The sequence below is a fragment of the Apium graveolens genome, chromosome 7 (genome assembly GCF_009905375.1).
Source record: "Apium graveolens cultivar Ventura chromosome 7, ASM990537v1, whole genome shotgun sequence".
In the NCBI taxonomy this organism is placed as follows: Eukaryota; Viridiplantae; Streptophyta; class Magnoliopsida; order Apiales; family Apiaceae; genus Apium; species Apium graveolens.
Genome location: NC_133653.1, coordinates 86,675,242 through 86,689,274, shown reverse-complemented (window position 1 = coordinate 86,689,274; position 14,033 = coordinate 86,675,242). Strand labels below are relative to the sequence as shown.

Sequence of the window (14,033 nt, the reverse complement as noted above, 5' to 3'; positions counted from 1 at the left end):
CATGCGGTAGTTGTTGGAGTTGGAGTTGTTGTCTTGGAGCATATTGCGGTTGTTGAAAACTAGGAGGATTGACTTGCTTTGCTGCATACGGCTGATAAGGCTGTTGTACCGCATTCTGATTGTTGCTCCAGCTGAAGTTAGGATGATTGCGGTTATTGAGATGATAAGTGGCTGGAACTGGTTGTTGCGACCTCTGAAAGTTGCTCACAAATTGAGTTGATTCACTAGAAATAACACATTACTCAGTCTCATGCGCATAACCACAAAGCTCACATACACTTATGATCTGATTAACTCCATAATTAGCCAAAGAATACACCTTCATCGTTAAAGCCTTAAGCCGAGCAGCTATAGCAGTAGTTGCATCCACCTCTAGAATTCCTGCTACCTTGCCTTGAGGTAGTCTCTGAGTTGGGTTCTGGTATTCATTAGCAGCCATCAGTTCAATCAACTCATAAGCTTCATCGTAGCTCTTAACCCATAAGGCTCCACCTGATGCTGCATCAAGCGTGGGTCTAGACTGTGCTCCCAAACCATTATAAAAGCAGTTGATAATCATCCAGTCAGGCATCCCATGATGAGGACACTTCCTAAGCATTTCCTTGTAGCGCTCCCAAGCCTCACACAAAGATTCTCCCGATTGCTACGCAAATTGAGTGAGAGCGTTTCAGAGTGCAGCTATCTTATCCATAGGAAAGAATTTAGTAAGAAACTTCTGAGCAAGATCTTCCCAAGTAGTGATACAACCTGCTGGTAGAGAATGCAACCAACACTTAGCTTTATCCCTTAGAGAGAATGGGAAAAGCCTCATCTTAACAGCATCTTCAGAAATATTGTTGAATTTGAAAGTGTCGCAGATCTCGATGAAATCTCTAATATGCATGTTAGGATCTTCCGTTGGAGAACCCCCAAACTGGACTGAATTCTGCAGCATCTGAATTGTGCTAGCTTTGTGTTAGACACAAAGCATGCGCTAAATAAATTTTGCAAGTATACGCATTCACAAGTAATATAAAATGATTTCTAGTTCGTTCCCACAGAGACTCTGGGTAATTATATTTAATTAACACTTACTCACCAATGTATGTTACTCTTCAATGTCAAGACAATAACAATTAAGGTTGATTAACTAATATTATCTACAAGAATTAAACACTTAAATTATCAATATTAAACACACATGAGATCATAACTTTATTAATATTTCATTCAATAGTTATTGTTATTACCCTTAACATGTAATGGTGATGATATTAATTGAACACGAAACTGATAAACGCCAACTTTCGTTGTACGAATACCATTCTACCAAGCATCCACAATTAAGATAGAAGTTGAATAGGCATCAATTATGTTGAGACCCTATATGTCTACAGAATTTGACAACATAATGATTTAAGCACAAGTTATTCCTTATGATTACACAGGGCAAGTAAAACGGTTAGAGTTACCCACTAATCATGCATACAATACATGAACGTATGCTAGCATGACAAGTTCTAAATCTCAAGATTCACTGTCGCTTCACAAGAGATTAACACGCTATCTTATATGTTCGCGACGCACATAAGACGAATAAGCACAACCTATACTAGATATCATACAATCACCACATATCAAGGTATTAAACAATTAACTAAAGAAATCCATAGTAAATCCGCTATGAACCCATGGTGATGATGAGTGTACGTCACAAGAGTATTAAGGTTCAAGAGTAAAGAAAACTAGCATCCACTGTTACAACGAATTAAAAGAATCACAAGATAAACGTATGTTTCCTCTTCTTCATTGTTGCGTGCTAAAACGGTCTTCTTAATCTTCTCTCGTTGTTACTTGCCCTTCAAAACGTCTCCCAAGATTATTTATATAATAGTCCACAAGAAACAGCAGTCACAGAAGCCCAATAGAACTCGAATTAGAAATTCCAGAATCTGAAATTCCGACCCCAGGAGGCCGCCTCCTCCTTCCAAGTGGACGCCTGCTACTAGGCGGTCGCCTGCTCCTTCCAGGCGGGCGCCTGCATGCCTTCTGGAAAATTCTCAAGTTTGCTTCTGATTTTGCTGAATTCTTCGCACAACTCCCCGCAACTGATTCCAAGTAGTTCCCTAGGCTTATTTCGATGAAATTCTCATGTACAAACAAGTCAAACCCTGAAATGCAAAAACACTCGAAAATGCATTATATACACAAAATACTCGAGTTCAAGATACCAATTCAAGCCATTACAAGACGTTCTAAGTGGTATAAAATGCTACTTATCACACCCCCAAACTTAAATCGATGCTTGTCCTCAAGCAGCACAGACTTAAACTCAGAAAAAAATATGCATGGATGCAAACCACATGAAATGCAGCGATCCCCATCGCGATGACTAAACCAACCAACATATGTCATATCAACAAATGCAATTAGCCGACTAAAGATCAATCAAATCACGCAAGCTAACATACAACTAGAAATGTGGTGTGTGCGAATGCTTAACAGTTATGCTTCGAAACTAAATCAATCATCATAACTTAATTATCCTTAAGGCAATCACAAGATTATACGAAGAATATATTCTAGACACAAAATGACTTATAACACCTCAAGATCATTGGAGTTTATTACAGAATCATACTTTTATTCAACACATAACAGATGCTTATTTGATCGTGCAATGAGTAAGGTCCACAAAAGACTTATGCAATGGCATCCATTTAGCGAGCGTTAGGTTAGCGGATCTCAGACTATAAAAGCCTTAGGTCACTAGGCACAAAGTCCCCTAAGAACTTAATAACTCGAATACCAAAGAGCTCACTCGTGATCAATTATGCATTAAACCATATTTTTCTTCTTTTTTTTTCTTTTTTCTTTTTTTTTTCTTTTTTTTTTCTGAGCAAGTGCGTTTCGCTCCATCTTGCTCAATCCTAGACTACTCGTATACAATATGAGCCGGCTACTAACCATTTGATGCCTAGCCACAACTAGCAATGAATTCCAATTTTTTACTCCAATTTTATCTTTTCATGCCTTTTATCATTAAGAGCATATCATACATTCTCAGCATAAGCAATAGATTAACCTCAAAAACCATCAAATCATGACAACAATCTAGTCCTTAAGCATACTCTAAGACTTAGTGAAATTACAAGTGTTTTCAGCATGCATGCCAACCTTACAAGATTCAACATCACTCTAATGCTATCACTACATCGCTTCAATATCACATATCAATCGATAAAGCAACACAAAAGGGATCATGGTATATGCATGAGCTATATGACATGATAAATAAAGCTATAAAATAAAATAAAAAAAACTGTATATATATAAAAAAAAATTATATGGAAAAATATGCAACTATATGAGCTAAACTAACATGAAAATGTAACTACATGACACACACACAAATATGTTCCTTAACTACCACCCCCAAACTTAAAATCTTCACTGTCCCCAGTGAAGGTAATAGAAAGGAACACAGGGTATACCTACTCAGAAGAATCATCATCATCATCACCCTCAGAGGGTGGAGTTTTAGGAGGTGGATAAGCAGAATCATCACCAAAAATGGGTCACTGGATGTCACCTCCAAGGCCTCTAAATGCAGTCCCAAGTGCTAGGGTGAGCTCCTATGCAAACCTACTATGTGACTCATACATCGCATTCATCCTCCTCGAAAGCCTCCTGTACTGGACATCAGCCAATCCCGAACCATCTCCTCCCTGGCCTCTGGAAGAACCTGCCTCCCCCGTGCCTGACTGGGCCTAGCCATCATAGAACCAGCTGCTAGACGTCCTCCTGGAAGGTGATATCCCAAACCATATAACTCGGGCTCTCCACCCGTCCACTCCTGCATTGCATTCAATGTTACTGAATCAATAGGAGCGGCCGACATCTGCAACTGCTCATAAGAAGGCCAGTGGACTCCAACAGCCTTGCACAACTTTGTGACAATAGAGGCATACGGGATATTGTACTGCGACCTCCCCCTCAAAAACTTCAAAATCCCTTGGTAGATAAACTCACCAAGGTCCACATAATACCCCTCATTCAGAATCCCCCACAACAACCTGGCTCTCTCAACTGTAACCTCATGTGCATGCGAAGAAGGAAGAATATTAGCATAAATAAATGCATTCCATGCACGAGCATACCTATTCATGGAGATAGTAGGGAAAGAACGATAATCGTTGGATCCCCTCTTAAACTTCCACACCGTGCCTGGCTGACAGAGAGTAGCAATAATCAAATCTGAGTCAAAATCCTCAGGGGCCTTTTCATTCCAATTTTCCTCCTGGGGTTTCCTTTGTTGCTGCCCAATAACCCGGTGAATCGCCTCAGGCTGATAATCAACAGTAAGCCCACGAACAACAAAAAACCCATTCTTGTCAGCCTTGGCGTTCGCATAGAACTCGCGAACAACACTCATCGATACAGCCTCATGTGCTCACAGAAAGTAATCCACCCCTTCTCTGCAATCATCGGCAACAACTCACCATCCCTCCCCGATGGCAAGAATCCCCTCTCCTTCATAATCGGCTTAGTTAATAGCTTAGTATACTCTTCCTCATCAGCCCTATCCACCAATCGGGGCCTTGCAACAGTGCTCTTTGAAGAATCAGCAATCGGAATGGTGTTGTTGCTCTCTACAGTTCGAGATCTCTTTGGGGCAATTTAAACTGAGAATAAGAGTTGGAGAGTTGTGTTTTATGTGTAGGAAAGGGTTTGAGAGATGAAATTATAATGGATGTGTATATATGGGGTTGTATGTATATATAGGGTAGGCTTAGGGTAAAAAATTGATTAGGAGTGGGATAATGGCTAATTTGTAGGGAGAATTTGTGGGTAATGGGGTAATGGGGTAATGGTGCTGTGGTTTTTTTTTGTGTTTTTGCTTTTTCTGTTTTTCTTTATAAGGCTGAAACAAATTTTTCAAAACTCAGGTCCACAGGCGGTCGCCTGGTACCAGCAGGCAGGCGCCTGCTAGCACACGGCCGTCTGGTCCTAGCAGGCGGGCGCCTGCAAGGTCACTGGAAAAAAAATTTCCTGCCCTCAATTTTCTGATTTTTTTGGGTTTTTGGATAGAGTAGTAAATTCTAAGGGTTCCTATGGTCTCATATCTTGGGTTGTCTCCCAAGAAGCGCTTCTTTTACGTCATTAGCTTGACGTAGAGTACTGCGATCAAGTTGACAATAAAACGGCACTAACCACTTCATGGTTTTCCATATCCCCATAATAGTGCTTCAATCTCTGACCATTTACTTTGAATGCTTGGCCCGGATCATTCTCAAAAATCTCCACCGCTCCATGTGGAAACACAATTTTGACGATAAATGGTCCAGACCACCTTGATTTCAACTTTCCAGGAAAAAGTCGGAGACGAGAGTTGAATAGAAGAACTTGTTGTCCCGACACAAATGACTTAGGAGATAGCTTCCTGTCGTGCCACCTTTTTACTTTTTCCTTGTATATTTTGTTGATTTCGTACGCTTAAAGTCGAAATTCATCAAGTTCATTTAACTGAAGCATTCGCTTCTTCCCAGCTGCATCTAGATAAGGGTTTAACTTCTTCAATGCCCAATAAGCCTTATGCTCAAGCTCCGCAGGTAAATGACATCCCTTACTGATAGGGATAAATAAATTATGCTTGTATAATTAAATACTACATTAATTGTACAAGCTGTGGGCTGCTAGGCCCAATAAAAAGATATATGATACTCAGACCAGAAAGGTTAAGCCTGATGGACCAGATCAGGCCTGATGGAATAAAAAAGGCCCAAAAGCCCTGATTATTAATTAATTTCGTAATTAATTAATAAGGGACAAATCAGATGTTGAAAAGAGTCCCGATAAGGATATAAATCCTTGGAGATTAGCCTCAAGGGGACCTAAAAGGATAAGGAATCAGTTTCCTACTATCTAGGACTCCAAAGTCCATTCTAATTATGAGACTTGCCCACCAAGTCTCCTATACCAAGTCCAATTCAAGGACTCCCAACATCTATATAAGGGGTCTCGCCCCCACCAATCAGAACTACATTTTTTTGGCTTGATTCTCTAATTCACAGAGATACGTAGGCATCTCGTAAAGGCAGATTGAGTCACGAAACACGAGAGCAGCCATTAAAGGCCTTGAGCTCCCGAATCTTAGTATTAAATACAGCAAGTAATAACCTTAGTTTTTTATCCATAACATTTGGCGCCGTCTGTGGGAAAACGCAACAACAACCATGGCGAGAACACGGAGAACAATTGGAGCTCTAGAGGAAGGAACACCATCAGAGACAACCCAGGTGATTTCATCAACCGTGGAGGTTCCTCCCCATTCAACTTATGTATCTACTCAGGGGGAAGCCCAGACAGGGGCAACTCAACCTCAGCCACAAGGGACAACTCCCCCGACTATTCAAGGTACGAATCCTCAAGTTCAACAAGTACATATACCTATGAATTCTCGACCCGTCGGGTATGAATATTCAACTGTTGTTACTACTAACCCCCCTTATGGGATGCCCCTTCGCCCTGAGGTTGGAGGAAGCGGATATGCTGGGCGAGGCGAAGCACGAGGGTAGTCACCCCCCTATATACGAGGTTTGGGTCCTATTCCTGAGGATCGGGAATTTTCTGGTCCTTATACTGAGAGAGACTCTGAATCTTCGGATGATGAAGTGGCCCCGAGAAGGAGGCGTCCTGGAAAAGAGCCAATGGCCGATGGAAGGCAACGCCCCCAAAGCACCCCAGGGGCGAATCCCCAAGAAGTGCAGGAAAGGATCAGGGCTCATGAGGCTGAAATCCAAAGGCTGAGGCGTGATTTGGAGGCTCACCAGGCCACCAGACCCCAGATATCTCCTAGGGGGAGAAATCCTCCTCCTGTCATAGACCTGGATGGTCCGGTAAGAAGAAGGGCTGTTGTCCCAAGAACTGATCCAAGCAATCTCCTTCCCCTTGGAGATCCTGATGATCCAACTCCACCCTTCACAGAAGAGATAATGAATGCCCATATCTCAAGGAAATTCAAGATGCTCACTATCAAAGCCTATGATGGCACGGGAGACCCCGCTAATCATGTTAGGACATTCTCTAATGCACTGCTGCTGCAACCCGTGAATGATGCTATAAAGTGTCGGGCCTTCCCTCAAACCCTGTCGGGTATGGCTCAAAGATGGTACAGTCACCTGTCCCCAAATTCTATTGGATCGTTCAGAGAATTAAGTCAGGCTTTTATTAAGCAATTCATCAGTGGAAGAGTCCATGAGAAAAGTTCAGCATCCCTTATGAGTCTTGTGCAGGGAGCTAAGGAATCCTTGAGAGATTACCTGAATCGTTTTACAAAGGAGGCTTTAAAAGTCCCAGACCTTGATGATAAGGTAGCCATGATAGCACTACAACAAGGAACCAGGGATGAGTTTTTCAAGATGTCCTTGGCCAAACGTCCCCCTGAAAACATGTTGCAACTCCAAGAGAGAGCAGGGAAGTATATCAAGGTTGAAGAAAGCATGAGGAAGACCATAGTAAGTAATGAGCCCACTGGAGGCAAGAAGCGAAAAACTAATTTGGAATATATTGCAAAGGACAAATATCCTAGAACCGAGCAAAACCATGATTCAACCCCCAAGAAGGGAGGACCTGGGCAAAAGTTCACTGAATACGCTAAGCTAATGCTCCTAGAAGTCAGATTTTGATGGAGATTGAGAAAGACAGAGATGTTCGCTGGCCTAAGCCCTTGAAGGCTGATCCCGCCAAGCTAGATAAGAGCAAGTATTGCAGGTTTCATAAAGATGTTGGCCATGACACCGATGAGTGTAGGCAATTGAAAGATGAAATTGAGTTCCTCATTCGAAAAGGAAGATTGAACAAATACACTGGAGAAGGAGGGGATAGGAATAATAATGGAAGGAAGAACTTTGAGGATCGTAGGAGGGACCAAGACGATCAGGGGCGAAACCCCCAGCCTAGAGGACCAGTTATAAACACCATTTATGGAGGGCCGAGACCTCGAGGGCCTGTGATAAACACAATCTTTGGAGGTCCAACTGCTGCTGGATTGTCCCAAAATTCCAGAAAGGCATATACTAGAGAGGTTATGCATATTGTTGGAGAAGCCCCGAAAAGGGCCAGGACAGAAGTAACATTGGCTTTTGATGATTCCGACCTAGAGGGTGTGAAGTTTCCCCATGACGACCCGCTGGTCATAACACCAATAATAGGAAATAGCCCGGTTAAGAGGGTCCTTGTGGATAATGGTGCTTCTGTGGATATCTTGCTCCACGACACCTTTCTAAGGATGGGGTATAACGACTCCCAGTTAACACCAACCGACATGCCGATATATGGATTTGCTGGAGTAGAATGTCCTGTGGAAGGGATAATCAAATTGCCAACCACCATAGGTACGGAGCCAAGGCAAGCAACGCAGATGCTGGATTTCGTGGTGGTAAAGGCTAGTTCAACTTATAATGCTATCATGGGGAGAACAGGGATACATGCCTTCAAGGCTGTCCCCTCTTCCTACCATTCAGTCATGAAGTTTCCCACCCGAAACGGGATTGGAGAAGAGAGAGGAGATCAAAAAATGGCTAGAAGCTGTTATGTGGCCTCTTTGAGGGCAGATGGAGTCGGGGGGCAGGTTCTTCCTATTGAAGATATGGATGTTCGAGAAAATGATGAGAATAGAGGAAGGCCAGCAGAAGAATTGGTTTCGGTTCCTTTAGACCCCGAGAATCCTGAGAGGACGACTTTCATTTGAGCCACATTAGAGGAGCCCCTTAGAGGGAAGTTAGTGAAATTTTTGCAAGAAAATAGTGATGTGTTTGCATGGTCAGCAGCTGATATGCCAGGCATAGACCCGGAGTTAATTACTCATAAGCTAAACGTAGATCCAAGCCGGAAGACAGTGAAACAAAAGAAAAGAAATTTTGCCCCGGAAAGACAAGAGGCTATAAAGCAGGAAGTGGAAAAGCTCTTAGAGGCTGGTTTCATTGAGGAGATTCAATTTCCGGAGTGGTTAGCAAACCCTGTAATGGTGAAGAAGGCTAATGAAAAGTGGAGGATGTGTATAGACTTCACCGATCTGAATGATGCATGCCCCAAAGACTGTTTTCCGCTGCCTAGAATTGATACTTTGATTGATGCCACCGCTGGACATGAGATGCTGAGTTTCATGGATGGGTTTAGCGGATACAACCAGATCAAAATGCATAAGGATGACATTCCAAAGGTATCATTTATCACTGACTTTGGTGTTTATTGTTATCTTGTTATGGCGTTTGGTCTCAAGAATGCAGGAGCCACCTATCAAAGGTTGGTGAATAGAATTTTTAAGGATCTTATTGGTAAGACTATGGAAGTCTATGTTGATGACATGTTAGTCAAGAGTCTAGTAAAGACTGATCATATAGCCCATTTAAGGGAAGCTTTTGAGGTCCTGAGGTACCACAAGATGATGTTGAATCCGACGAAGTGTGCTTTCGGAGTAGGATCTGGAAAATTCTTGGGACTGATGGTCTCAAAGAGGGGAATTGAGGCTAACCCGGATAAGATAAAGGCGATCCTGGACATGAAACCACCAAAAACTGTTAAGGATGTTCAGAAGCTTACAGGAAGGGTTGCTGCGCTAGGACGATTCATCTCCAAGTCGGGGGAAAAGTGTTTGTCATTCTTCAAATCGCTAAAGAGCATCAAAGACTTTGTATGGAATGAGGAAAACCAGAAGGCATTTGAAGAGTTAAAGAAGTATATGGCCCAGGCCCCGTTGTTGGCCAAGCCAGTTCTGAGTGAAATTTTATTCTTGTACTTGGCTGTTTCAGAGAGCGCCTTGAGCGCGGTGTTGGTTAAGGAAGAACTGAAAGTCCAGAAACCCATATACTATGTCAGCAAAATTTTGCATGGTGCTGAGTTGAATTATTCAACTATAGAGAAATTCGCTTTAGCCTTGGTAATGGCTTCAAGAAAGCTGCGTCCTTATTTTCAAGCTCACCAGATTGAAGTGCTAACAAATCAGCCACTGAGAAATATCATTCACAGTCCCAAGGCAAGTGGGAGACTGATTAAGTGGGCAATAGAGTTGGGAGAATTTGATCTCAAGTATAAGCCACGTACGGCTATAAAAGCCCAGGCACTAGCTAACTTCGTGGTGGAATGTACCATACCCAACCAAGAAGTCGGGGGGCAGGAAGATACCATACCTCAAGATAAGGGAGTCGACAATGGGGACAGGGAGAAGAATGACAAGGAGAAAGAATATTGGGTTCTCTATTTTGATGGAGCATCAAAAACAAATTCCAGTGGAGCAGGGTTGGTTTTGCAAAGCCCTGATGGGTTCTTAATTGAGTACGCGATGAAGCTAGATTTTCCAACCACAAATAATGAGGCAGAGTATGAAGCCCTGATAGCTGGCCTTGGTCTAGCTGGGACACTTAGAGTCAAAAACTTAAAGGTCCGTGGAGACTCGAAGCTGATCATATCCCAGGTAAAGGGAGAATTTGAGGCAAGGGATGATACGATGGCTAAGTATGTCCGCCTAGTAAGGGCTGTGATGACCCAATTTAATGAGTGCCATGTTGAACACATTCCAAGGGAAGAAAATGTTAAGGCAGATGCGCTATCAAAGTTCGCTTCGTCTGAGATTGAAGAAAGTTGAGGAAGTGTGTACTTCCGTGTTTTGAAGACACGAAGCATAGATGTTAAGCTGCTGGCTCCTATAGGCTTGGGGACGTCATGGATTGATCCCATCAAGGCTCACATTCAGACCGGTTGGTTGCCAAGTGATGCAACTGAAGCACGGAAGTTAACTGTTCGGGCACTAAGGTACTCTTTGATAGATGGGATTCTTTACAAAAGATCTTTCGTGGTTCCCTACTTGAGGTGTCTCAGGCCCGATGAGGCACGCTTGGCTCTTGAAGAAGTGCATGAAGGTATTTGTGGACAACACTTGGGGGGCAGGGCCTTGGCTCATAAGATAACTCGTTTAGGCTTCTATTGGCCAGAAATGATGGCCGATGCCAAAGAATATGCGAAGAAGTGTGATCGCTGTCAGAAGCATGCACCAGTTGTTAGACAACCCCCCGAGATGCTGACCTCTATCAACTCGCCTATTCCCTTTGCCATGTGGGGGATGGATATTCTATGGCCTTTTCCTATGGCCACGGCACAAAGGAAATTTCTGATTGTAGCCATTGATTATTTCACCAAGTGGATCGAAGCCAAACCCTTGGCCAAAATCACAACTAAGCAGGTTGCACAATTCCTGTGGGAAAACATTATGTGCCGATATGGAATTCCCCGTATCCTCGTCACTGACAATGGAACACAATTCAACAATGAGGAATTCAAGAAGTATTGTGAATAAAATGAAATTGAGTTACGATTCACCTCTGTGGCTCACCCGCAAGCCAATTGTCAAGCAGAGGTAGCAAATCGGATAATCCTGGATGGACTAAAAAAGAGGATCGAGAAGTCAAGAAATAATTGGGTGGATGAGATACTTCCAATATTATGGGCCTATAGGACTACCTGTAGAGTCACGACAGGAGCAACTCCTTTCATGTTGGCATATGGGGCAGAAGCAGTAGTTCCCGTGGAGATATCGCATTCCTCTCCAAGGATTCAGACTTTCAATGCTGTAGAAAATGAGGAAGGGCAGAGGTTAGCCCTGGATCTAATTGATGAAGTGCGAGATGAGGCACATGCAAAGATAGTAGAATATCAGAAAAAGGCTTCATTCTATTACAACCTAAAGGTTAAAGAGAGATTTTTTAAACAAGGAGATCTAGTCTTGAGAAAAATAGAGGCTTCTGGTATTGGACAGAAAGGAAAGCTTGCCCCGAATTGGGAAGGGCCGTACAGAGTCAAGAGCGTTCAGGGTAGAGGAACCTACAAGCTGGAAACTATGGAAGGTTTTGAAGTCCCGAGGACCTGGCACGCACAAAACCTGAAGGTTTACTACGTGTAAGATAGGTGAAGTACGATTCTCACTTGTCATTGACAAGTAGGTTTAAAAGCACCATGAAGCTTTGCTTGCGTAGGATTTTATATTCCAGTAGAATTTACATTGTCTAGTTATTGTTGATTAGGGTCGAACCCATGCTGTGTAAGGTTTTGGAAAACCAGACTTCATATTAAAGAGTTTGAAATTATTTCTATCTAAGGATGTTTAAAGTTCAAATGCGTATTAAGATTGTAAAGTTAAAACAGAAAGAAGAAAAGCAACATATAAAATATAACCCCGAAGGGTGACAAGTTTAGATATGAATGAAGTTCAAATAGAAGATATACAAAAAGTTAGGCCTTGGAAGGCTGAGATTCCTCGGAACCACTATCTGAAGTCTCCTCGGAAGTCTCGGTCATTCCTTCGGACGTCTCGGTTGTCCCCTCCGAAGTCCCTGTAGAAGTTCCCTCTGCAAGAGATGCTGGCTGTTGAGGCGTTGCTTTTGGAGGCTCTTCCACCCTGGCCTTCTTAGCGACAGGCTCAAACTCCTCTTCGGAAGAATCTTCCTCCTCTCCGTCCTTGATCATAACAGCAAGCTTCTCAGTAACCCCTCCAAGCTCTGGAACCCGCACAGGGCAAGGAAAGGGAGACTGCTCAAGGACCTCGGGAAACTCATCCTGGATGGCCTCCACAGCAGCATCCCAGCCCTCTTTATAGCTAACTGGGTGAAGAAGGGCATCATGCTCCACCATCAAGTCCTTGAATTCTTGGGTGTCCATCCAGCCATCAAAGGCTTTGTCCTTCTGCGCCTTCAGAATGACATTTTCGGCCCGGGCCGTCTCTAGGTCAGAAGTGGAAGAGGCTAGTTGAGCTTCAAGGGCCTCTATTTTTTGGTTGGCCTCTTCCAACTTCTTGTTGGCATCTTCCAGGCCAACCTTCCAAGCTTTAGCTTGGTGGATTGCCCCCTGAAAATGGGCGTTAGCCTGCAAGAGAAACAGCGAAAGTTCAGAAAAGAAACGTGGAAAAATAAGTAAGAAGAGCATAAGTAAAGGACGTACCGTCGCCAGAGCCTGGGCTCCAAATAGCTCATTCCCCTCTAAGTCCTGTTGAAGGACAAAATCTTGATAGTCCACCGGGGAGATGGAATGCTTAGACCATTCCTTGGACAGCGCCGTGCTGCCCACGATAGAGTCCTTGCCCCGGATCCCCCAGGCAGGTTGAAAATAGGCCCCTGGCCTCTGCTTGGTGCGCAAAACTTGGCTGGGGCCTTCCTCGCTTGGCTCCATTGCCTGAAGGAGGAACTCAGGGAAGCGATCACCAAGTCGAGGGTCTTTAAAGACCTTCCCAGCCCTCTTCATCCTGGTTGTCTCCAGGTCCTTCGGCTTGGTAGCCTCCTCAATCTTCTCAGCCACTGCAACAAACAAAGTCAGTTGAAAATCAATGAAATAAAAGTGCAGGAAATAAAGGAGATAAGAAAGGGAACTTACTTTTCTTATTAACGGGCGAAAGGCCGCGTTCTACCAGGATGGTCTCCCGGATAAGGTCCCAACAATGGGAAGTGTCGTTGTCTTGCGTAAGGAGGTTGAAACCTCTAGCCTCCTCCTCAGACAAAGTTATGTCATTTGGGCTCCCGTCCACGGCCAGCCCAAAGGATGATCGAAACAGGGAGCCCCAATCTCCACCTTCCTAAATAACAAACAAAAAATCTTTCTTCCACCCCAAGTTGTTGTCAGGGATGGACTTCCCATTCACGATATGGGGGATAGTGGGGCGCTGGTTGATAGAAACCCAACCCGGACTTTTATCAGGGCTATTTTTGAACTGAAAAATCTTCCTGAAGACAGCAACAGATGTGGGGACGTTGTGCTTGGCGCATTGTGACAGATAGCACAGAATCAACCTCCAGGAATTAGGGGGAAGTTGGCAAGGGCTGATGCCCACATCAGCCAGTAGCAAAGGAATGAATGGATGAAAAGGGAGTCTAATACCTGCCCTTAGAGTATCCCTATAGACGCATAGCGCGTCCCTCTTCCACTGACAGGCCCTGTCGGCCGGACCCGCAAGAACCAGCTTAAAAGGCTCCTTGATTTTGAAGCAGCTGCTCAACTTTTCCAGCTCCTTG

At 43.6% G+C, this 14,033-nt stretch overlaps 1 non-coding gene across 1 annotated transcript; it reads left to right on the top strand.

The window, feature by feature from the left end:
• The first annotated feature begins 569 nt into the window (after window positions 1-569).
• LOC141676289 (small nucleolar RNA R71) lies at window positions 570-676 on the top strand. The gene has a single exon (XR_012556887.1). It is a non-coding gene; the product is annotated as a small nucleolar RNA R71 (small nucleolar RNA).
• Window positions 677-14,033: the final 13,357 nt, after the last annotated feature.